Source organism: Callorhinus ursinus, unplaced genomic scaffold, assembly GCF_003265705.2.
Source record: "Callorhinus ursinus isolate GAN/ISIS: 27379988/994484 unplaced genomic scaffold, GSC_fseal_2.0 scaffold40, whole genome shotgun sequence".
Taxonomy (NCBI): domain Eukaryota; kingdom Metazoa; phylum Chordata; class Mammalia; order Carnivora; family Otariidae; genus Callorhinus; species Callorhinus ursinus.
In genome coordinates this window covers 7944262-7969174 of record NW_027397102.1, presented here as the reverse complement: position 1 = coordinate 7969174, position 24913 = coordinate 7944262, and the positions used below count along the sequence as shown (strand labels likewise).

At 37.6% G+C, this 24913-nt stretch overlaps 2 pseudogenes; one reads left to right on the top strand and one right to left on the bottom strand.

Annotated features, from left to right (window-relative positions):
• The window catches only part of LOC112822662 (cytochrome c oxidase subunit 6A1, mitochondrial pseudogene), an 824062-nt pseudogene that overhangs the window by 212173 nt on the left and 586976 nt on the right, over positions 1-24913 (top strand).
• LOC112812832 (MAP kinase-activated protein kinase 5-like) lies at positions 20539-21966 on the bottom strand (annotated as a pseudogene).

The window sequence follows — 24913 nt, the reverse complement described above, 5'->3', positions numbered from 1 at the left end:
ATCTATTTATTTGACAGAGAGAGACAGTGAGAGAGGGAACACAAGCAGGTGGAGTGGGAGAGGGAGAAGCAGGCTTCCCGCTGAGCAGGGAGCCCGATGCGGGGCTTGATCCCAGAATCCTGGGATCATAACCTGAGCCAAAGGCAGACGCTTAACAACTGAGCCACCCAGGCGCCCAAGACGTGTTTATATTTTCTTGTTTGCTTGTTTTTACTTTAATTCCAGTTAGTTCATATGCACTATTATATTAGTTCCAGGTATACAGTATAGTAATTCCACAATTCCATACATCACCCAGTGCTTATCACAGGTGTACTCCTTAAATCCCATTACCTTTTTAACCCATCACCCGACACACCTCCCCTCTGATAAACATCACTTTGTTCGTCATAATTTAGTCTGTTTCTTGGTTTCTCTCTCTCTCTCACTTTCTTTTTTGAATTGGCTACTTTGTTTTGTTTCATAAATTCCACATAGATGAAATCATATGGTATTTGTCTTTCTATGACTGACTTATTTCTCTTAACATTATATTCTCTAGCTTCATCCATGATAGTGCAAATTGCAAGATTCTATTTTTATGGTTGAATAATATTCCACTATATATATATATATATATCACCTTTACCTTATCTATTCAGCAATTGATGGAAATGAGGGTTTCTTCCATAATTTGGCTATTGTAAATAATTCTTTTGTAATCATAGGGTCGCATGTATCCCTTTGAATTAGTGTTTTTGTATTTTGAGCTAAATACTGATATGTAGAAGTATACACACTCTAAGCCTACTTTGTTGAGGGTTTTCACCATGAATGGATGCTTTACTTTGTCAATGCTTTTTCTGTATCTATTTAAATGATCATATGGTTCTCATCATTTCTCTTATAATGTGATGTATTGTGTTGATTCATTTATGAATATTGAACCACCTTTGAAATCCAGGAATATATTTAACTTGATATATTCATAAATCATTATTTATTGATTGTTTTTTCTAAAGATTTTATTTATTTATCTGACACAGAGAGAGGGAAAGAGCAAGCACAAGCAGAGGGAGCAGCAGGCAGGGGAAAAGCAGGCTCCCCACTGATCAAGGAGCCCAATATGGGGCTCGATCCCAGGACCTGGGATCATGACCTGAGCTGAAGGCAACTGCTTAACCAACTGAGCCACTGAGGTGCCCCAGTGAATAATTTTTTTAATATATTATTGGATTCAGCTTGCTAGTCTTTTGTTGAGGGTTTTTACATCTATGTTCATCAAACATTGGCTTGCAGTTTCCTTTTTCAGTTGTGCTTTTATTTAGTTTTGGTAACAGGGTGATGCTGTCCTTATAGCATGAATTTGGAAGTTTCCCTTCCTTTTTAATTTTTTGGAATAGACTGAGAAGAATCAGTATTAACTCTTCTTTAAATGTGTGGTAGAATATGTTGGTGAAATGATCTGGTCCTGGATATTTGTTGGAAGATTTTTGAATACCAATTCAATTTCTTTGGTGGCTATTTGTTCAAGTTTTCTATTTCTTCCTGTTTCAGTTTTGGTACATGTTTCTAGAACTTTTTTCCATTTCTTGCAGGTTGTCAAATTTGTTGGCACATAGATTTTCATAACATTCTCTTATAATTGTTTGTATTTTTGTGATGCTGGTTGTGATTTCTCCTCTCTCATTTCTGATTTTTTTTAACAAAAATACTTTCTTTTCTTGATAAGTCTGGCTAGAGTTTCATCAATATTATTAATTTTTTCAAAGAACTAGCTCCTGGTTTCATTGATCTGTTCTATTTTTGTGATGTGTGTGTGTGTGTGTGTGTGTGTGTGTGTGTGTGTGCGTGTGTTTGATTGGTTGGGGTTTTTTGTTTGTTTCTATATCATTTATTTCTCCTCTAACCTCTATTATTTATTTTATTCTGCTCATTTTATGTTTTGATTGTTTTTCTCTTTCTAGCTCCTTTAGGTGCAAAGTTATGTTGTTTGAGATTTTTCTTGATTCTTGAGCAAGATCTCTATTGCTATAAACTTCCCTCCTTGATCTGCTTTTGCTGCATCCCAGAGGTTTTCAGCCATTGTATTTCATTTTCATTTGTTTCCCTGTATTTTCTATTTCTCGTTTATTTCCTGACGGACCCATTCATCTTTAAGTGTCATGTTATTTAAACTCCATGTGTTTGAGGTCCTTTCATACTTTTTTGTATGATTGACTTCTAGTTCCTTAGTGTTGTAGTCAGAAAAGGTGCATGGTATGACTTTGAATTCTTGAATTGTTTGAGGCTTGATTTGTGGCCTATTGTGTGATCTATCTGTGAGAATGTTCTGCATGCTTTTAAAAATAATGTATATGCTGGGAATTTTGGAGGAAGATGGTGATGGAGTAGGAGGACTCTATGCTGTCCTGGTCCCATGAATATAACTAGATGACTATCAACTCATTGTAAATACCCCATAAAGAGATCTGAAGACTGAGAAAACAAACTCCACAACTAAGGGGAGAGAAAAAGAGGCATGAGATAAGAGAAGAGAAGAGAACTCAGGGAATGCACAAGGAGAATATTTCCACAATGTCATTTGCTCGGAAAATGAGAGTGGCTCAATTTTGTAAGTTCTTGGAACCAACAGGGCTTAAAGCCTGGAGTTGCAAATGTCCATGGGTTTGGCTGGGATAAAGCCCATAGTGCTTTGTGGCTTCTCCTGCAGTGAAGGAAGGCAAACCACCTGGAGGCAGAAAGTGTGGAAACAGCAATATGAAGAGCACGTGGGACACACAGGGAGAGTTTATTCAGTCTTCCTGGACCATATTCCTCAGAGGTAGCATTCACAGTGACACTTCTCCAAAAACAAAGGAGCTGACAGGCACCATTTCCCTCACCACCCCTCACCATAATCAGAGCAAAATTGTGTGAAGCAGCACAGTACCAACACTCCTTGTTTAACTTGCATACACCAAGCTGCAATCTCCTGGGATCTGTTAGGACTGCCTTTCTAAGTCACATCTACCTCAGTTCCAGCACGGTGGGAAGACCAGCATAAACCCCTACCTACATTAAGTCTCCTGACCAGAGAGTTAGTCAGGGCCTCAGTTCCAGTGGAAGTGGTGAAAGGTGTCATTTCACAAGCAGACCAGAGCACACCTAGTTAAAACTTACTACATTAAGGCCAGGGACCAAACATTGCTGATAGCAGAAAAGGAGAGCCTCTGCAGATGACTTGCTTGAAGGATAAGACAGCCAAAATACAATACCAGAGCACATGCAGCACACACTGGAGTCACTCCCTCAAGTGCCAGACCCTGGGCACTTCTTCATAAGGCCATTACTTTCAGGAGCAGGAGCCATAACTGGCTTTCCCAACACAGAGAAGAAGGCAGAAACTTAGACATAATGTGAAGACAGCGGAGTTTATCTCATATGAAAAAAAATAAGATAAGTTCACTGCCAGAGATCTATGCAAAACAGATATAAGAAATATCTGTGGTGGAGAATTTAAAGCAACAAAAATAAGGATGGCTATGGCATTTGAAAAAAGAATAGAAGACATCAAGACAACCTTTACTACAGAGATAAAATAGTTAAAAAGCTATCAGTCAGAGATAAAGAGTGCAATAAATGAGATCAGAAAAAAGCTTGGCACAATGAGCAGCAGGCTGAAAGAAGGAGAGGAACAAATTAGTGACCTATAACACAAAGTCATGGAAAGTAATGAAGCTGAACAAAAGAGAGAAAGAATTACAAAACAAGAATAGACTTAGGAAACTCAGTGAATCCATCAAACATAATAACATTCAATAATAGGAGTCCCAGAAGAAGAGAGAAAAGTGCGCAGAAAATTTATTTGAAGAAATAATAGCTGAAAACCTCCCTATTCTAGGGAAGGAAACAGACAACCAGATAGAGAAGGTACAGAGAACTCACATGAAAATCAACCAAAACAGGCCAACACCAAGACATATTATAATTAAATTTGTGAAATATAGTGATAATGAAAAAGCTTAAAAGAAACAAACCAAAAGAAGTCCTTAAGTTACAAGAGAAGACCCATAAGGCTAGCTGGAGATTTATCAACAGAAACTTGTCAAGCCAGTAGAAAGTGGCATGATATATTCAAATTGTTGAATGGGAAGTTCTGCAACCATGAATAATATATTTGCAAGGCTATCATTCAGAATAGAAGGAGAGATAAAGAATTTCCCAGACCAAAACCCCCACAAAAACAACAACAAAAACTAAGGCAGTAGTTCATGACCATAAAATGAGCCCTGCAAGAAATATTAAAGCAGACTCTTTAAAAGAAAAAGAGAGACCAAAAAAAAAAAAAAGTATTTCATTTCTTTTTGTTGTCTGATTGCTGTTGCTAGGACTTCCAGTACTATGCTGAACAATAGTGGTGAGAGTGGGCATCCTTTGACGTGTTCCTGATCTTAAGGGAAAGGGTCTAAGTTTTTCCCCATTGAGGATGACATTCGCTGTGGGTTTTTCATAGATGGATTTTATGAACTTGAAGAATGTTCCCTCTATCCCTACACTCTGTAGAGTTTTAATCGGGAAAGGATGCTGTATTTTGTCAAATGCTTTTTTCTGCATCAATTGAGAGGACCTTATGGTTCTTCTCTCTCATCTTATTAATTTATTCTATCACATTCTTTGATTTGTGAATATTGAACCAGCCTTGCATCCTGGAGATAAATTCCAATTGGTCGTGGTAGATGGTCCTTTTAATGTATTATTGGATCCTATTAGCTAGGATTTCGTTGAGGATTTTGGAATCCATATTCATCAGGGATAGCTGTCTGAAATTCTCCTTTTGGAAGGAGATGCCTGGTTTGGGGATTAAGGTAATCCTGGCCTTATAGAATGAGTTTGGAAGTTTTCTTTCTGTTTCTATTTTTTGAAACAGCTTCAGTAGAATAGGTATTATTTCATCTTTGAATGTTTGGTAGAATTCCCCAGGGAATCCATCAGGTCCTGGACTTTAGTTCTTTCAGAAATTTTTGATCACTGCTTCAATCTCATTACTGGTTATTGGCCTATTCAGGTTGTCAATTTCTTCCTATTTCAGTCTTGGCAGTTTATAGGTTTCTAGGAAGTCATCCATTTCTTCCAGGTTGCTTAATTTATTGGCATAATAAATTATTGGCATAGAGTTGTTGATAATAATTTCTAATAATTGTTTCTATTTCCTTGGTGTTAGTCGTGATCTTTCCCCTTTCATTCATAATTTTATTAATTTGGGTCCTTTCCCTTTTCCTTTGGATAAGTGTGGCCAGTGATTTTATGGATCTTTTAATTCTTTCAAAGAACCAGCTTCTAGTTTCATTGATCTGATTTACTGTGTTTCTGGTTTCTAATTCATTGATCTTGGCTCTAATCTTAATTATTTCTCTTCTAATGCATGGCTTAGGCATGCTTTGTTGCTTTTTCTCTAGTTCTTTAAGGTGTAGAGTTAGTTGGTGAACTCAGGATTTTTCTATTTTTTTGAGTCAGACTTGGATGCCTATGTATTTCCCTCTTAGGACAGCCTTTGCAGTATCCCATATGTTTTGGACCAATGTGATTTCATTCTCATTGATTTCCATGAATTGTTTAAGTTCTTCTTTGATTTCCTGGTTGACCCAAACATTCTTGAGGAGAGTGGTCTTTAGCTTCCAAGTGTTTGAATTTCTACCAATTTTTTTTTCTTGTGATTGAGTTCCAGTTTTAAAGCTTTGTGGTCTGAGAATATGCAGGGAATAATTTCAGTCTTTTGGTATCATTTGAGACCTGATTTGTGACCCAGTATGTGGTCTATTCTGGAGAAGTTCCATGTGTGCTTGAGAAGAATGAGTATTCTGTTGTTTTAGAGTGGAATGTTCTGTAAATATCTATGAGGTCCATCTGGTCCAGTGTATCATTCAAAGCTCTTGTTTCTTTGTTGATTTTCTGCTTAGATGATCTGTCCATTGCTGAGAGTGGAGAATTGAGGTCTCCTACAATTAACATATTGTTATCAATATGACTCTTTATTTTGGTTAACAGTTGGTTTATGTAGATGGCTGCTCCCATGTTGGGGGCATAGATATTTAAAATTGTTAGATCTTCTTGTTGGATAGACCCTTTAAGAATGATATAGTGTCCTTCTGTGTCTCTAACTACAGACTTTAGTTTAAAATCTTCCTTGTCTGATGTAAGAATTGCTTTTGCAGCTTTCTTTTGAGGTTCGCTGGCATGGAAGATGGATTTCCATCCCTTCACTTTCAGTCTGGATGTATCTTTAGGTTCAAAATGAAACTCTTGCAGACACCATAAGGATGGGTCCTGTCTTTTTATCCAATCTGCAACCCTTTGCCGTTTTATGGGAGCATTTAGGCCATTCACGTTGAGAGTGATTATTGAAAGATATGAATTAATTGTCATCATGTTGCCTGTGAAGACATTGTTTTTATAGATTATCCCTGTAAATATCTGTTGTGAATCACTCTTGGGGTCTTTCTCCTTTTATAGAACCCCCCTTAATATTTCTTGCAGGGCTGGCTTAGTGGTCATCTATTCTTTCAGTTTCTGCTGGTCTCGGAAGCTCTGCATCTCTCCATCCATTCTGAATGACATCCTTGCCAGAAAAAGGATTCTCGGCTTCATGTTCTTTTCATTTATTACTCTGAATATGTCTTGTCCGGCCTTTCTGGCTTGCCAGGTCTCTGTGGATAGGTCTGATGTTATTCTGATGTTCCTCCCTCTGTACATAAGGAACCTCTTCCCTCTAACTGCCCTTAAGATGGTTTCCTTGGTTCTAAGATTTGCAAGTTTTACTATTACATGCCGGGGTGTTGGCCTGTTTTTCTTGATCTTGGGATGGGTCCTCTCTGCCTCTAGGACACGAATGTTTGTTTCATTCCCCAGATTAGGGAAGTTCTCAGCTACAATTTGCTCAAATATATCTTCTAGTCCTCTCTTTCTCACAACTCCATCCGGGATTCCAATAATTCTGACATTGCAATGCTTCATGGTGTCACTTATTTCACTTATTCCTTTGATTATTTTCTTTGATTTCTTTGATTCTATTTTCATGGGTTCTGGCCCCGTCTTTTCCCTTTTTATCTATTAAATTGTCTTCCAGGTCACTGATTCGTTCTTCTGCCTCACTTACCCTAGCTGTTAGATTATCTAGAGTCGATTGGATCTCATTGATAGCATTTTTAATTTCTGCCAATTCAGCTTTCCTTTCTTCCCTTAGAGACTCTATGTTGCCACTAATTGACTTCTCTATTCTAGCTATTGTCTTCAAATTGCTAGCCTGAATTTTATCTCTGACATCTTGGTTATATCTGAATCCATTTGTAAATCTGTGGTATAAGTCATAATCTCTTAGTCTATCCTATTTTGGGAGTTCCTCCTCCTAGTCATTCTGTTGATGGGTGTTTGAGGGAATGTATAGAGTCCAAATTATTGACCAGAACCCAAGCAAGATGCACATGTTTTCTAGGGACCTTAAGGTTGTTGACTTTTTTTTCTCCCAGCCTGTCTTCTGTGGCAGGGGCCTGCTGTGCTGTTACTCAGGCAACCCTGTTTGGGCAGAGTTGCCCTGCCCCCTCTGGTGGGGGATGGGCTCAGTTGGAACCAGTTTCTGGGGCTTTTGTTCTCTGGCAGCTTTCCCTGGTGGCTTTCCACATCTCTTCCGAGAGTCAGAGCAGAAGAGACCGTTTCCAACCCTCTGCCTCAGAGCAGAGAGATCACAGTCTGTTCTTCAGTGAGCTCTTCAGGACACACTATCTCTGTTTCTGTCTGTGCTGCTATAAACTGCAGTGTCCTGGGTTGTGTGCCCCTCCACAGTGCCCCCAGTCCTGCCTCCAGTTCAGGGTGCGTCTCTACCCTTTGTGCTTCTAAAACCGCCAGCCACTCCCAGTTCACACGCTCGACCCTGCCACTCTGGATTTCTCTCCCAAGGGGCTGCCCTAAAGTCCTTTCCCCTCCACTAGCGGTCTGCAAGTCTGTGCCCCGGCCCCCACACGGGAGGCTATCACTCACCGGCAGTGCAGGATCCCATGGCTGGCTCCCTCCTGCTGCCATTTATCTTCCAATATCTGCCTGCAGAATCACAGCTCCCCGCTTCATCAAAACCAACTACTTGAGATCTTCTGTTTGTAGAGATCCAGATGTATCTTCTTACATCTCAGGCTGATTTCGTGGGTGCTCAGAGTGGTCTGGTAGATATCCAGCTCAATTCCGGCCAGTTGGAATAGGGTCCCCTAGTCCTCCACCACCTTTTCTCCTGGGTGATAGGTATTAAGGAGGGCATGAGTTGCGATGAGCACTGGGTGGTAATCCCCAACAAAGGATTGTGGAACACTACATCAAAAACTAATGAAGTACTGTATGGTGACTAACATAACATAATGAAAAAAAAATGAAAACCTGATATAAATACTATTCCAAAAAAACAATTAAAGGAACAGAGAGATTTATAGGTTGGAGTTCTCCAGGGAGCAGAATCAACATTCAAGACCAAAGAGACTGTGCTGGCAGAATTCCTTCTTGCTTTGTGTAGGCAGGTCTTACTCTATTAAGGTAATCAACTAATGGATGAACTCCACCTACATTTGGAGTGTAATCTGCTAAAGTCAAAATATTCCAATTTAAATGTTAATCTTATCCAAAAAAAACACCTTTACCAAATCATCCATAATAATGTTTGATCAAATATCTGGGCACCATGACCCAGCCGAGGTGACTCATAAAATTAACCATCTCAATTAGAAAGGACATAGAGGACTTTAATACTCTAATCTATCTGTACCAAACAGACAATAATGGAACATTCCATCCAACAACAACACAATGCACATTATTCTCAAGTACACATAAAATATCCTCCAGACTAGCTCATATATTAGGCCACAAAGCAAGTTGTAATAAATTTAAAGATTGAAAGCATACAAGAATCTTTCTGATCATAATAGAATAAGACTAGAATTAAAATGCAGAAGAAAAACTGGAAAAAACACAAGTATGTGGAAATTAAACAACACTCTCTTAACTAATCAATGTGTTACAGAAGATATTGTAAGGGGAATCTAAAAATATGTTGCTATAAAGGAAAATTGAAAAAAAAGGTATTCCAGAGATATGGGAAATGCAAAAGCAATAACAAGAGGGAAAATTATAACTTTAAATGCTTATGGAAGAAAGATCTTAAATTCAACAACCTAACTTTACAACGTATTACAGACTGAATATCTATGTATCCCCCAAAATTGATTTGTTGAAATCCTAAACCCAAATACAATAGTTAGGAGGTGGGATATTATTAGATGATTAGATAGGTCATGAAAGCAGAGCCCTCATCAAAGGGATTCGTGCCCATTGGTTTAGTCAGAACATTAAGAAAATAAAATAAAGGGAATACAATTTGGAAATAAAAAAATAAAATTATCTCTGCTTACAGAATACATGATCTTTTATGTAGAAAACACTAGATTGGGAAAAAAATGACTGTTAGATCTAAGAAACAAATTCAACAAAGACACAGAACACAAATTTAATACTGAAAAATCAGTTGTGTTTTTGTACACTAATATTAATAACTCCAAAAAGGAAGTTAAGAAAATAATTCCACTTATAATAGAAAATACTTAGAGATAACAAAAGGCTTGTACTCTGTAGACTACAAAACTGATCAAAGAAATTACAGAAAACATACATTTAATGGAAATACAGCTCATGTTTATACATTAGAAGAGAATATTTTTAAGATGCCAATATTACTGAAGTGCTCTAAAGATATAATACAACTGCAATCAAAATCCCAATTATGTTTTTGGTGGAAACAGAAAAACCCATCCTAAAATTCACATGTAATCTCAGGAGACATTTACTAGCCAAAACAATCTTAAAAAGGAAGAGTTGGAGAACTTAAAATTCCTCATTCCATATCTTACTATAAATGTACAATAATAAAAAATGTAGGGGCGCCTGGGTGGCTCAGTCATTAAGCATCTGCCTTCATCTCAGGTCATGATCCCAGGGTCCTGGGATCGAGTCCCGCACCGGGCTCCCTGCTCGGCGGGGAGCCTGCTTCTCCCTCTCCCTCTCCCCCTGCTTGTGTTCCCTCTCTCGCTATCTCTCTCTCTGTCAAATAAATAAAATCTTTAAATAAATAAATAAATAAATAAATAAATAAATAAATAAATAAATAATAAAAAATGTAGCACAAGAATAAGGCAGACAGAAAGACCAATAGATTGGAATAGAAAGTACAGATAAAACCCTCACCTATATGGTCAAATGATGCTTGCCAAGGTTGCACAGAGCATTCAATAAGAAAACAAATTTGTTTTCAACAAATGGTGTTTGGAAAACTGGATGTCCACATGCAAAACACAGTAGTCAGACCCTTATCTTACAGTGTATACAAAATTTAACTCAAATTGAATTAAGGACCAAAACTTAAAAGCAAAAATTATTAAACTCTTAAATGAATACTTCAAGAAAAACCTTCAAACTTTATCCAAACTTTCAATTTGGCATGTATTTCTTGAATATGACAACAAAATCACATGCAACAAAAGAAAAATAGAGTTCATCAAAATTAAAAACTTTGGTGTTTTTATAATATAATAGCCATACTATTATTGTAATTTTTTAAAATTTGGGAGAGAGTGATTTTTGATCTAATAGTCATTTTTTCCACTATCAAGAGATTAAAAAGACAACACACAAAATGGGAGAAAATATTTGCTATTGGAAGAATTGTGTCCCCTTAAAATTTATATGTTGAAGTCCTAAGCCCCAGTATCTCTGAATGTATTTGGAAATAAGTCTTTAAAGAAGTAACTGAGGTAAAATGTAGTCACTAGGATAGGCCCTAATTCAATAAAACTACTGTCCTTATAAGTAAAGGAGATTAAAACACAGACATATACAACAGGAAGATATCATGATATCGAGAGAAAATGGCCAAGAAAGAACTCAAAGCATATCAGCCCGGCTTATGCATTGATCTTGGACTCCTAGCTTTCAGAACTATGAAGAAATATATCACTGTTATTTGCCACCCAGTCTGTGGTATTTATTGTGGAGATACTAGCAAATTGATAAAGATTTTGGTACCAGGAGGTGGAGTACTGATATAGAAAATACCTTAAAATATGGAAGCAATTTTTGAAGTAGATAATGGATAGATTCTAAAACTAGGTATTTATTCAAAAATATACAAAAGTTCTAATTCAAAGGGATATAGGTACCCCGATGTTTATAGCAGCATTATCTACAATAGCCATATTATGGAAGCAGCCCAATTCCATCATTTATCGATTGATGAATGGATAAAGAACTGGAGAACAAAAATTGAGCCAAAAAGGATTATTCTTGAGCCTTAAAATACAATGGAATTTACCCTGTTAGGTTTCAGACTTGCCTGGAACTCATGACCCCTTTCTTCTTTTCAATGTTTCCCTTTTGGGATGGAAATGTTTATCTTATGTCTGTCACACTATTGTAATTTGGAAGCAGATAACATCTTTGGTTTCATAGGTTTACAGCTGGAGAGGAGTTTTACATCAGGATGAATCACATCTCCAGTCACACCCATATCTGGTTTAGATAATATTTAGATGAAATTTTAGACTTAGAGTTGATGTAAGAATGTATTAAGATATTTGTAGGTCTTGGGATGGGGGGCATGTATTTTGCATGTGAGAACATGAATTTTGGGGGCCCAGGATATGGAGTAGTATGAGCTAAATTGTATGTCCCCAAATTCAAAAGTTGAAGTCCTAAGTTCCAGTACCCCTCCTTAAAGAGGTAATTAAGGTAAACTGATGTCATTAGAGCAGGATGTAGTCCAATATTACTGGTGTATTCATAAAACAAGGAGATTAGGACAGAGACACACAGAGGAAAGAGCATCTCATGACAGTAGAAAAGAATAGCCATCTACAATCCAAGGAGAGAGGCCTTGAAAAATCATCTCTGCTGACACCTTGATCTTGGACTTGTAACTTCCACAAGTGTGAGAAAATATATTTCTGCTAAGCCACACAGTTTGTGGTATTTGTTATGTCAGTTCTAGAAAAGTAATACACAACCCAATTTTTAAAATGGGCAAGAACTTGAACAGATATTTCTCCAAAGAAGATATACAGATGGTCAATAAACACAGGAAAAGATCACTAATTATTAGGGAAATGTAAATCAAAATCACAATGAAGGGGGCACTTACATGGCTCAGTTGGTTAAGCTGCTGCCTTTGGCTTGGGTCATGTTCCCGGGGTCCTGCAGTCAAGCCTGTCCTGGGATGAAACCTGCATAGTTGTCAGGGCTCCCTGCTCAGCAAGGAGCCTGCTTCTCCCTCTCCCTTTGTCCCTTCCTGCTGCTGGTGCTCTCTCTCTCTCACTCTCTCCCAAATAAATAAAATAAATTTTAAAAAATTACAATGAATAGTATGGCTATTATATTATAAAAACAACAATAACAACAACAGAAAATAGCAAATATTGTTGAGGATGTGGAGAAATTACAACCCTCGTGCATTGTTGGTGGGAGTGTAAAATGATGCAGGTTTTGTAGCAAACAGCATGGTAGTTCATCAAAAAATAAAGCATAGTATACCATACGATTTATCAATTCCACTTGAACTTATATAGCCAAAAGAATTGAAAGTAGGGATTTGAACAAACAATTGCAAACTCATGTTCATAGCATTATTCATAGTAGCTGTAAGGTGTAAACAATCCAAATGCCTATCAATGAATGAATGGATAAACAAAATGCAGTGTATATATACAAATACTTTTCAGTCTTAAAATAGTAATGAAATTTTGATACATGATACAATATGGATGGACCCTGAAATTAATCATGCTAAGTGAAATAAGCCAAACACAAAAGGACAAATAAGGCATTTCATTTATATGAAGTACCTAGATAGTCCAATTCATAGAAACATAAAGTAAAATAGTGGTTACCATGGGCTGGAAAGAAGGTATAATAATATAGAGTTATTGTTTAAGGTATACAAAATTCCCATATTGGATGATGAAAATATTGTGGAGATGTATAGTGGTGATGGTTGCACACTGAGAATGTACTCAATGCCACTAAATTGTACAATTTGTACAATTAAAGTGGTTAAAATTGTAAACTTTATGTTACGTATATTTTATCACTATAAGAAAAGAATACCATGATAAAGTCGATAGATTTTTATGGTTTATATCTATATATTAGATACATAAGTTTATTTCTGGACTTTAATTTCTATTCCATCTTATGTGTCTAGTGTAATATTAATACCACACTGTTTTGAATAAAATGGCTTTGAGGTAATTTTGATATTGGGAAGTGTGAGTCTTCCACTTTTGTTTCCCTTTTTCAAAATTGCTTTGGCTAGTCAAGGTTACTTGCAAAATTATAGGAATTTGAGGATCAGCTTTTCAAATTCTGCAAAAAGATTCTTGAATTTTTGATAAGGATAGCATTGTACAGTGCATTGCTTTGGGTAGTATTGCCATATTCAGCATATTATTCTTTCCGTTTCATGAACATAGGATGTTTTTCCATTTATTTAGGTTTTTAAAATATTTTTTAGCAATATTTTTAGTTCACAAGTCTTTCTGTTCTTTTGCTAAATTTATTTATTGGTATTTTACTTTTTGGTATATCATTGTAAATAAAATTGCTTTGTTAATTTTTTATATTGATCATTCCTGGTTTCTTTTTTTTTAAGATTTTTATTTATTTATTTGTCAGAGAGAGAGAGAGAGCACAAGCAAGGGGAGCAGTAGAGGGAGAGGGAGAAGTAGGCTCCTCACTGAGCAAGGACCCTGGGATCATGACCTGAGCTGAAGGCAGACGCTTAACGACTGAGCCACCCAGGCATCCCATTCCTGGTTTCTGTACAGAAACACAGTTGGTTTTTGTATTGATCTTGTACCTTTTATTTTTTTTTATTTTTTTGAAAGATTTTATTTATTTATTTGAGAGAGAGAGAATGAGAGATAGAGAGCACGAGAGGGAAGAGCGTCAGAGGGAGAAGCAGACTCCCTGCTCCTGCTGAGCAGGGAGCCAGATGCGGGACTCGATCCCAGGAGTCCAGGATCATGACCTGAGCCGAAGGCAGTCACTTAACCAACTGAGCAACCCAGGCGCCCATGATCTTGTACCTTTTAGCGGTATTCATTCCTCACTCTTGTATCCTTTTTGTGGCTTATTTAGGATTATCTTTTTATAGGTAATGTAATCTGTGAAGACAATTTTCCTTTTTCCTTTTCAAATTTGATAACTTTTATTTATTTTCCTTTCTAGTTGTTCTGGCTAGAATTTCCAGTACTAAGTTGAATAACAGTAATGAAAGTGGCATCTTTGTATTCTTGACCTTTGAGGGAAAAGTTCCAGTCTTTTAACATGGAGTATGATGTTTGTTATGTTTTTTGTTTTGTTTTGTTTTACGTATGTGGTTTTTTATGTTGAGGAGGTTCCCTTGTTTTCCTAGTTTTCTGAATATTTTTATTATGAAACCATGTGGAATTTTTCAAATGACATTTTTGTGTCAGTTGAGATAATCATGTTTTCCTCCTTTAGTTTATTAATGTGCTGTGTTACACTAACTGATTTTCTTATCATGAACCAATATTGTATTCCTGGGCTAAATCCCACTTGGACATGGTGTATAATCCTTCCAATATGCTGTTGGATTAGGTATGCTAATATATATTTTTTTAATTTTATTGTTATGTTAATCACCATACATTACATCATTAGTTTTGGATGTAGTGTTCCATGATTCATTGTCTGTGCATAACACCCAGTGCTCCATGCAGAACGTGCCCTCTTTAATATCCATCACCAGGCTAACCCATCCTCCCACCCCCCTCCCTTCTAGAACTCTCAGTTTGTTTTTCAGAGTCCATCATCTCTCATGGTTCAGCTCCCCCTCTGATTCCCCCCCTTCATTCTTCCCCTCCTGCTATCTTCTTCTTTTTTTGTTTTTTCTTAACATATATTGCATTATTTGTTTCAGAGGTACAGATCTGTGATTCAACAGTTGCTGGGTATGCTAATCTTTTGCTGAGGATTTTTGCATCTGTATTCATAAAGAATATTGGTATATCCTTTTTTGTGATGCCTTGCTTGGCTTTGTTATCAGAGTAATGCTATTGTTATAAAAGGAATTAGGAATTGTCTCTCCATTTCCTTTTTTTTCCAGAAGAGTTTGAGAAAGATTGGTAATAATTCTTTAAATCCTTGATAAAATTTATCAGTACATCCATCTGTTCCTGGAGTTTTCTTTGGCGGGAGGTTTTGATTACTGATTCATTCACTTTTGTTGTTACAGATCTGCTGGGATTTTCAATTTCTTCTTGAGTCATTTTAGGTTGTTTGTGTGTCTCTAGGAATATGCAATTTAATCTAGGTTGTTTAATTTGTCAGTGTATAATTTTTAATCATATTCTTTTATAATCATTTTAATTTCTGTAAGATTGTTAGTGATCTCTTCATTTTTATTTGTGATTTCATTATTTTTGCTGTTTCTTATTTTTCCTTTGTCAGTATAGCTAAAGATTTGTCAATTTTGTTTATCTTTTCAAAGACCCAATTTTTGCTTACTTTGACTCTCATTATTCTTTTTCTAGCCCCGGATAATTTAAAGCTTCTGAAATCTGTTTTTTATTGTGTTTAAATATACATATATAACATAAAATTTAGCATTCTATTTTTAAGAATATCATTCTGTGTCATTTAGTACATTCACATGGTTGTGCAACCTTGACTAACCTCCATCACCAGATTTTTTCATCTTACATCCCTGAAAGTCAGCAGTCATTTATCACTAACTCCCAATCTCCCCTCCCTACAGCCTCTGCAATCACCATTCTACTTTCTGTCTATAAATTTAACTCATCTGGACACCTCATTTAAGTGGAATCACACAATATTTGTCCTTTTGTGACTGCTTTATTTCACTTAGTATGTCTTGAAGGTTAATCCATGTTGTAGCATGTGTTCAGAATTCCCTTTATTTTAAAGAATAAATAATATACCATTTTATGTATATATCACGTCTATGGACTGAATTATGTCCCTTCAAAATTTATGTATTGAATTCTTAATCTCTAATGTTACTGTATTTGCAGATAAATTCTTTAAGGGCTAAGTAAGCATAAACAAGTTCTTAAGAGTAGGGCCCTAATCCAAAAGGACTGTGGTTTTTATATAAAGAGGGAAAGAAATCTCTTTCTCTCTCTCCTGTGTGAGGACATAGAAAGAAAGAGGTCATCTGTAACCCAAGGAGAGATTCCTTCCCTTGATATTGATATTGATGATATTGATATTGATATTGATTTTGATATTGGGTTTCTAGTCTCCAGAACTGTGAGAAGATAATTTTGTTGTTGTTGTTGTTTAAGCCACTAAACTATGGTATTCTGTTAAGGAAGCCCAAATAGACAATGTAACCACATTTTCTTTACTCCTTTATCTGTCAATGGATTCTTGATTTGCTATGATAGTTGACTATTATGAATAATGTTGCTATAAATATAGGTGTACAAATATTATATTCTAGGCCTTGCTTTCAGTTATTTTAGGTATATACCCAAAAATGGAATTCTATGTGATGTGTAATTATTTGAGAACCTTCCATTCTATTTTCCATAGAAGTTATAACAATTCACATTTCCACTAGCGATGTGGGTTTTCCAATTTCTCCATATCCTTGATATCACTTTTTCATTTATTTTATTTTATAATAATGGCCATATGATAGGTGTGAAATTATATATAATCGTGGTTTTTAGTTTTATTTCCTTAATGATTAGTGATGTTCAGTATTTTCTCATGTGCTTGTTGGACATTTTATGTATCTTTGGAAAAATGTTCAATTCTTTTGCAGATTTTAAATTGTTGTTCCTGAATTTATATGTTATTTATAGCTTGTGAATATTCATCTCTTATCAAATATATCACCTGCAAATATTTTTACATCACCTCGGTTACAGTTTCACTCTGTTCATTGTGACTTTAAATGCACAAAAGTGCCTAATTTTGATGAAGTATAATTTACCTGTTTTTCTTTTGTTTCCTCTTCTTTTATTGGATATTCATAAAAATCATTGCCAAACCCATGACCATGAATATTCTACTGTTTTCTTCTAGGAGTTTTATGATTTTAGCTCTTAAATTTAGGTCTTTGATCCATTTTCAGTTAGTTTTTTTGTATGACGTATGGCAGGGGTCCAACTTAATTTTTGCAAATGGATATCCAGTTTTACCAATAATATTTTCTTAAAAGACAATCCTTTTCTCATTCAATTATCTTGACACACTTGTGAAAAAACATTTGACTATATATGTGAGTTTTGTGGGAGATCTCTATACTATTCCATTGGTCTGGTATATGTATTGTTTAATGTCAGTATTACAATGATATTATTACCATTACTTAGTATTAACGCTTTAAATCAAAAAGTCTAAGATCTTCCATTTTTTCTTTTTTTTTCAATATTTTTCTTAAATATTTGAAAGCCCTTCTGACTGAACATAAGTTTAGGATAGATGTTTCTATTTCTACCAAAAGCTGTTCTATTGTAATAGGGATACATTGAATCTATAGATTGCTTTGTATAATACTGACATCTTTTTAAATTTTATTTTATTCAAATTCAATTGATTAACATATAATGTATTTTTAGTTTCAGAGATAGAATTTAGTGATGCATCAGTTGCTATACGCAACTGTTATACACACCGAGTGCTCATTACATCACATGCCCTCCTTAATGCCCTTCACCCAGTTACCACATCACCCCACCCACTACCCCTCCAGCAACCCTGTTTGTTTCCTATAGTTAAGAGTCTTTGGGGAGTCTGGGTGGCTCATATGGTTGAGCACCTGCCTTTGGCTCAGGTCATGATCTCAGGGTCCTGGGATTGAGCCCTTCATGGGGCTTCCTGCTTGGTGGGGAGCCTGCTTCTCCCTCTCTTACTACTGCTCCCCCTGCTTGTGCTCTCTCGCTCTCTCTGTCAAATACATAAGTAAAATCTTTTCTAAAAAAGAGTCTTTATAGTTTGTCTCGCTCTCTGAATTCATCTTACTTTATTTTACCTTCCCTTCCCCTATGATCTTTTGTTTTGTTTCTTAAATTCCACATATGAGTGAAATCATATAATAATTATCTTTCTCTGACTTACTGATTTTGCTTAGCATAATACCCTCTAGTTCCATACACGTCATTGCAAATGGTAAGATATCATTTTTTCTATTTTTGAGTAATATTCCATTGTGTATATATGCCACATCTTCTTTATTCCTTCATCTGTCGATGGACATCTGGGCTCTTTCCATGGTCTGGCTATTGTGGACATAGCTGCTATAAACATTGGGGTGAAGATGCCCATTCAGATCACTACATTTGTATCTTTTGGGTAAATAGCTAGTAGTGCAATTGCTCGTCATAAGGTAGGTCTGTTTTTAAATTTTTGAGGAATATTAATACTGTTTTCCACAATGGCTGTGCCAGCTTGCATTCTCACCAGCACTGTAAAAGCGTTTCCCTTTCTCTCCATCCTTGCCAGTATTTGTTGTTTCCTGACATTATTTTAGCCATTCTGCCAGTGTGAGGTGGTTTCGATCTGTATTTCCCTAATGCTTAGTGATGGTTGAGCATTTTTTCATGTGTTCGTTGGCCATTTATAGGTCTTCTTTGGAGAAATGTCTGTTCATGTACTGTGTCTATTTTTTTTAATTTCTTTTCCTTTTTTTATTAAGTTCAATTAGCCAACATAGAGTACATCATTAGTTTTTGATGTAGTGTTCAATGATTCATTAGTTGTGTATAACACCCAGTACTCATCACCACATGTGCCCTCCTTAATACCCATCACCCTGTTACCCCATCCCCCACCCCCTCCCTTTTGTAACCCTCAGTTTGTTTCCTGGAGTCCAGAGTCTTTCATAGTTTGTCTCCTCTGATTTCTTCCCACTCAGTTTTCCCTCCCTTCCCCTAATGTCCTCCGCACTATTTCTTATGTTTTACACATGAGTGAGTTCTTTCTCTGTTTGACTTATTTCACTTAGCATAATCCCCTCCAGTTCCTTCCAGGTTGATGCAAATTGTAAGTATTCATCCTTTCTGATGGCTGAGTAATATTTCATTGTATATATGGACCATATCTCTTCTTTATCCATTCATCTGTTGAAGGACATCTCAGCTATTTCCACAGTTTGACTATTCTGGACATTGCTTTCTGCCCATTTCTTGACTGGATTTTCTGTTTTTTGGGTGTTGAGTTTGATAAGATTTTGTAGATTTTGGATACTAGCCCCTTATCTGATGAGACATTTACAAATATCTTCTCCCATTTTGTAGATTGTTTCTTGGTATTGTTGACTATTTCCTTCCTTATGCAAAAGCTTTTTATTATGATGAAGTCTGAATAGTTCATTTTTGCTTTTGTTTCCCTTGCCTTTGGAGATGTGTCTAGCAAGAAGTTGCTGCAGCCGAGGTCAAAAAGGTTGCTGTGCTATCCTCTAGGATTTTTATGAATTCCTGTCTCACATTTAGGTCTTTCATCCATTTTGAATCTATTTTTGTGTATGATGTAAGAAAATGTTCCAGTTTCATTCCTCTACATGTGGATGTCCAATTTTCCCAACATCATTTGTTGAAGAAACTTTTTTTCCATTGGATATTCTTTGTTGCTTTGCCAAAGATTAGTTGGCCATAGAGTTGAGGGTCCATTTCTGGGTTCTCTATTCTGTTCCATTTATCTATGTGACTGTTTTTGTGCCAGTACCATACTCTCTTGATGATTACAGCTTTGTAATACAGTTTGAAGTCTGGCATTGTGATGTTACCAGATTTGGTTTCCTTTTTCAACATTCCTCTGGCTATTTGGGGTCTTTTCTTGCTCCATACAAATTTTAGGATTATTTGTCCCAGTTCTGTGAAAAATGTAAATGTTATTTTGATAGGTATTGCATTGAATGTGTAGATTGCTCTGGGTAACATAGACATTTTAACAATAATTTTTCTTAAAATCCACGAGCATAGAGTGTTTTTCCATTTCTTTGTGTCTTCCTCAATTTCTTTCTTGAGTGTTCTATAGATTTCAGAGTACAAATCCTCTACATCTTTGCTTAGGTTTATTCCTAGGTATCTTATGGTTTTTGGTGTAATTATAAATGGGATTGATTGATTGATTTCTTTCTTTCTTTTTTCTTTTTTATTCAACTGTTTACTAAACAGGTCAGTATAACCAGTCCTTTGTCTACCACTGGCAAATGGCTTTTGTACACTTTATTACAAATAAAACAATTTTGTCTGACGATACCATCTGTCATCTTACAAACATACCAGAAAACAGTCCTAGAGTAATAGTATATCTCTACGAACTGAGCTTTTCTTAAAAACAAACAAATGAACCATACTATGAATAAGTCCTCTATCTAAATCTATGCAGCATCTTTAAGTAATATGGGAATGAAATTATGATTAATTAATTTACATAAAAATTACTTTATACATTAAAGAATAATTTTTCAAATTGTTAAAAAAACAAAGTCTGAAGCTGTCATTATTGGGATTCATGGGACTTGGTTTGTTTTCTGTCACTTGCTTCACAATTTCTGCCAGTTTTAGTCAATCTACTTTATCTGTGAATCCACAACCATTCCAGCTGAAGCTTTGCAGAGTATCTCTTAGGAGTTTGCATTCCCGGTTATACTTCCAAGCCTCCTCCATTGCTTCATTCAACTTTTCAACTTCATTCTCTCCAGCATGGGGAGAATACACTGAACAATCACATCTTGGAGCTTTTCCAAGGCAACATTTGAATCCTTGGCTTTATTCTCATGGTCATGGATATAATCACCGTCCTTTGGCTTGGTGCCAAGTAATTTCCTCTTCCTCAGAATGAGGTTGTTCACAGAGTGCAGGGGTTTGAGGCTGACTTTCAGATCCTGGATTCTCATGTTGGCCAACTGTTCCACGTGAGCCTGCTGGATTCCTGCAACCACCACCTTATCCACCATCAGTTGAGCAGAGGGTAGCACATTATCCAAGGCCTCAGTCGAGTTGAGCCAGGGGTGGTCCAATACTCCCTCTATGGTGAGTCTTCCTTCTGGTTTGACCTTCAAGAGCTTCCTCACAACATCTTTGGCCATTTCTGAAATCTGGCTCCATTCTTCTTCTGGGAACTCAAAACTGCCTGTCATGGTCTTTTTCTGCATATCCTTTGGGATAGTTCAGCTGTGGTGTTTGAAGTAAAAAAGAGGGTCCATTTCTAGGTTCTCTATTCTGTTCCATTTATCTATGTGACATCACATAGAAAATCACCCCTAGGGACCACAGGTCACAGCTCTTGTTGTAAGTATAGGGTGTTGGCGAGGTAGGTCTGATGCCAGATTTCTCCTTCTGATGCCTTCTCTGTGCCTCCAATACCTGAGGTGCAACATAATCAGGGGTGAACTGGGGTGTCATCAAGTCACCTTGGTCAATTTTGGCAAATCCAAAGTCACACAACTTCACTGGGGCATCCAAAGAGTTATCCTTGAAGAGCAGATTTTCAGGCTTGAGGTCTCTGTGAGCGATGTTTAACAAGTGACAGTGCTGTAGAGCCAAAGCTATCTGCTTTGTTACTTGGCTGGCTTGCTTCTCTGTAAAGTGCCGTGCTGGCTGATTCTGTGAAATAGCTCTCCCCCTTCCATCACTTCCATTACAATTAAGAGTTGAGCCCTGGGACTGGACTCATGAGGAAACTGTACACTGTTAGCAAACACTTCAATATTTTGAACTATATTTGGGTGTGTGGCACACATCATGTGCAGACGTACCTCATTTCTAGCTTTTGGATGATCAAAAAGAATTTTCAGTGCAAACTGTTCTTGAGTAGATTTCCTTACACAGACTCTAACTGGACCACTAATTCCAGCTCCCAGCTTCTGAGTCCAACTGATATTATATTCCTCTAAAATGGAGTTTCCTTGATGGCTTTCTCCATGTCGCTCTCCCCGGACGTGCTCCGTGAGGCCTCTACGGCCGGGAGCGGCGGAGGCTGAACAGCTGCCCGGTCCCACCATAGCCAAGGGAGCAAGGGGCTCCACGCTCTGGCCCCTGGGCCTCGGGGAGACTGGCAGCAGCCGTCCCCAGGGACCGGCAGGGATGAGGGGGCCCCGGCCCCGGCTCTGCTTCGGCGGGGGCTCTAGGCTGGCGGCGGAGGCCCCCGGGGACAAGTCTTTGTGCTGGGCCCCGTACGGCCGCCTCCCGGCTTCATCCCCTGCCGGGAAGGCAGGCTCCTGGGGCAGGGCGAGGCGGGGAGGGTCCACGTCCGGGGCGCTATGCAGAGGCCTCGCGGGGCCATCGATTAGGCCTGGGCTCGCCAGGTCCTAATGAGGAACTTGCTCCTCCGTCTCCGCCGCCAGCACCGCTGCGAAGCTGAGGTCGAGCCCGCCGCCGCCGACGCCGCCGCCGCCGCTCCGATGCCGCTTCAGCCCCACACATCGCTGGGACACCCGCGCCCGCCGGCGCTGAGCTCCGGGTCACCCGTCCTGCCACCCGACTCCTTGCCCCCACCGCTCCACGCGCCCCTCCCAGCGCGCCGCCCGCTGAGGTTTTCAAGCGCCCCCAAACCACGCAGTTGATTTTTTTTAAGATTATTTATTTATTTATTTGAGAGAGACGAAGAGAGAGCACATGAGAGGGGGAAGGGTCAGAGGGAGAAGCAGACTCCCTGCTGAGCAGGAAGCCCGATGCGGGACTCAATCCCGGGACTCCAGGATCATGACCTGAGCGGAAGGCAGTTGCTTAACCAACTGAGCCACCCAGGCGCCCCCACGCAGTGGATTTGCAGGCATCTGCCAAGGTCTCCTCAAGCTGCGCCACACTCAGGACAAGCCCTAGGGCCCTCCCAATGGGATTGATTTCTTAATTTCTTTTTCTTCTGTCTCATTGCTAGTGTATAAAAATGTAACTGATTTCTGTGCATTAATTTTATATCCTGCCACTTTGCTGAATTTCTATATGAGATCTAACATTTGTGGGCGAAAAGCTCTCATTTTTCCCCATTGAGAATGATATTCCTTGTGGGATTTTCTTATGTGGGTTTTATGATATTGATATATGTTCCCTGTATCCCTCCTCTGCGGAAATTTTTAATCAAGAAAGGATGCTGTATTTTGTCAAATGCATTTTCTGAATCAATGGAGAGGATCATATGATTCTTTACCTTTCTTTTTTTAATGTGGTGTATCACGTTGCTTGATTTGTGGATATTGAACCACCCCTGTATCCCAGGAATAAATCCCACTTGGTCGTGGTGAATAATCCTTTTATTGTACTATTGGATCCTATTGGCTAGTATCTTGGTGAAGAGATTTGCATCCATGTTCATTAGGGAAAGTAGTCTGTAATTCTCCTTTCGCTGGGGTCTTTGTCTGTTTTTAGGGTCAAGGTAATGCTGACCTCAAAGAACGAGTTTTGGAAGTTTTCCTTCCATTTCTATTTTTTGAAACAGCTTGAGAAGTATAGGTATTCATTCTTCTTTAAATGTTTGGTAGAATTCCTCTGGGAAGTCATCTGGTCCTGGACTCTCTTTTTTTGGGAGATTTTTGATTACTGATTCAATTACCTTGTTGATTATGGTTCTTTTCAAGTTTTCCTATTTCTTCCTGTTTTAGTTTAGTAGTTTATATGTTTCTAGGAATGTATCCATTTCTTCCAGAATGACTAATTTATTGGCATATAGGTGCTCATAATATATTCTTTTACTTGTTTGTATTTCTTCAGTGTTGGTCATGATCCTCTCCTCTTTCATTCATGATTTTATTAATTTGAGTCTTTTCTCTTTTTGATAAATCTGGCTAGGGGTTATCAATCTTATTAATTCTTTCAAAAAAACAGCTCCTAGCTTCATTGATCTCTTCTACTGTTCTTTTTGTTCCTATTTCATTTTATTTCTCCTCTAATCTTTATTATTTCTCTTCTCCTGCTTGGTTTAGGCTTTATTCACTGTTCTTTCTTCACCTCCTTTAGGTGGAAAGTTAGGTTTTGTATTTGAGACTATTCTTGTTTCTTGAGAAAGACTCATATTGCTATATATTTTCCTCTTAGGACTGCCTTTGCTGCATCCCAAGGGTTTTGAACAGTTATGTTTTCATTTTCATTTGTTTCCATGAATTTTTTTCTAAGATTTTATTTATTTATTTGAGAGAGAGAGAATGAGAGATAGAGAGCATGAGAGGGAAGAGGGGCAGAGGGAGAAGCAGACTCCCTGCTGAGCAGGGAGCCCGATGTGGGACTCGATCCCAGGACTCCAGGATCATGACCTGAGCCGAAGGCAGTCGCTTAACCAACTAAGCCACCCAGGCGCCCTGTTTCCATGAAATTTTAAACATTTTTCTCTAATTTCCTGGTTGACCCATTCATTCTTTAATATGATGCTCTTTAATCTCCATATATTTGTGTTCCTTTCACATTTTCTCTTGTGATTGAAGTCACATTTTAAAGCATTGTGGTATGAAAATAGGCAGGGAATAATCCCAGTCTTTTGGTACCAGTTGGGACCTGATGTATGACCCAGTATGTGATCTGTTCTGGAAATTGTTCCATGTGCACTTGAGAAGATTGTACATTCTGTTGCTTTAGGATGAAATGCTCTGAATATATCTGTCAAGTCCATCTGGTCCAGTGTGTCATTCAAAGCCCTTGTTTCCTTTTTGATCTTCTGCTTAGATGACCTGTCCTTTTCTGTGAGTAGGGAGTTAAAGTTCCTTACTATTATTGTGTTATTATCAATGTGTTTCTTTAATTTTGTTATTAATTTGTTTATATAATTGGCTGCTCCCAAGTTAGTGGCATAAATATTTATACTTGTTTTATCTTCTTTTTGGATTGTCCCCTTCATTATGATATAGTGCCCCCATTCATCTCTTGTTGCAGTCTTTGGTTTAAAA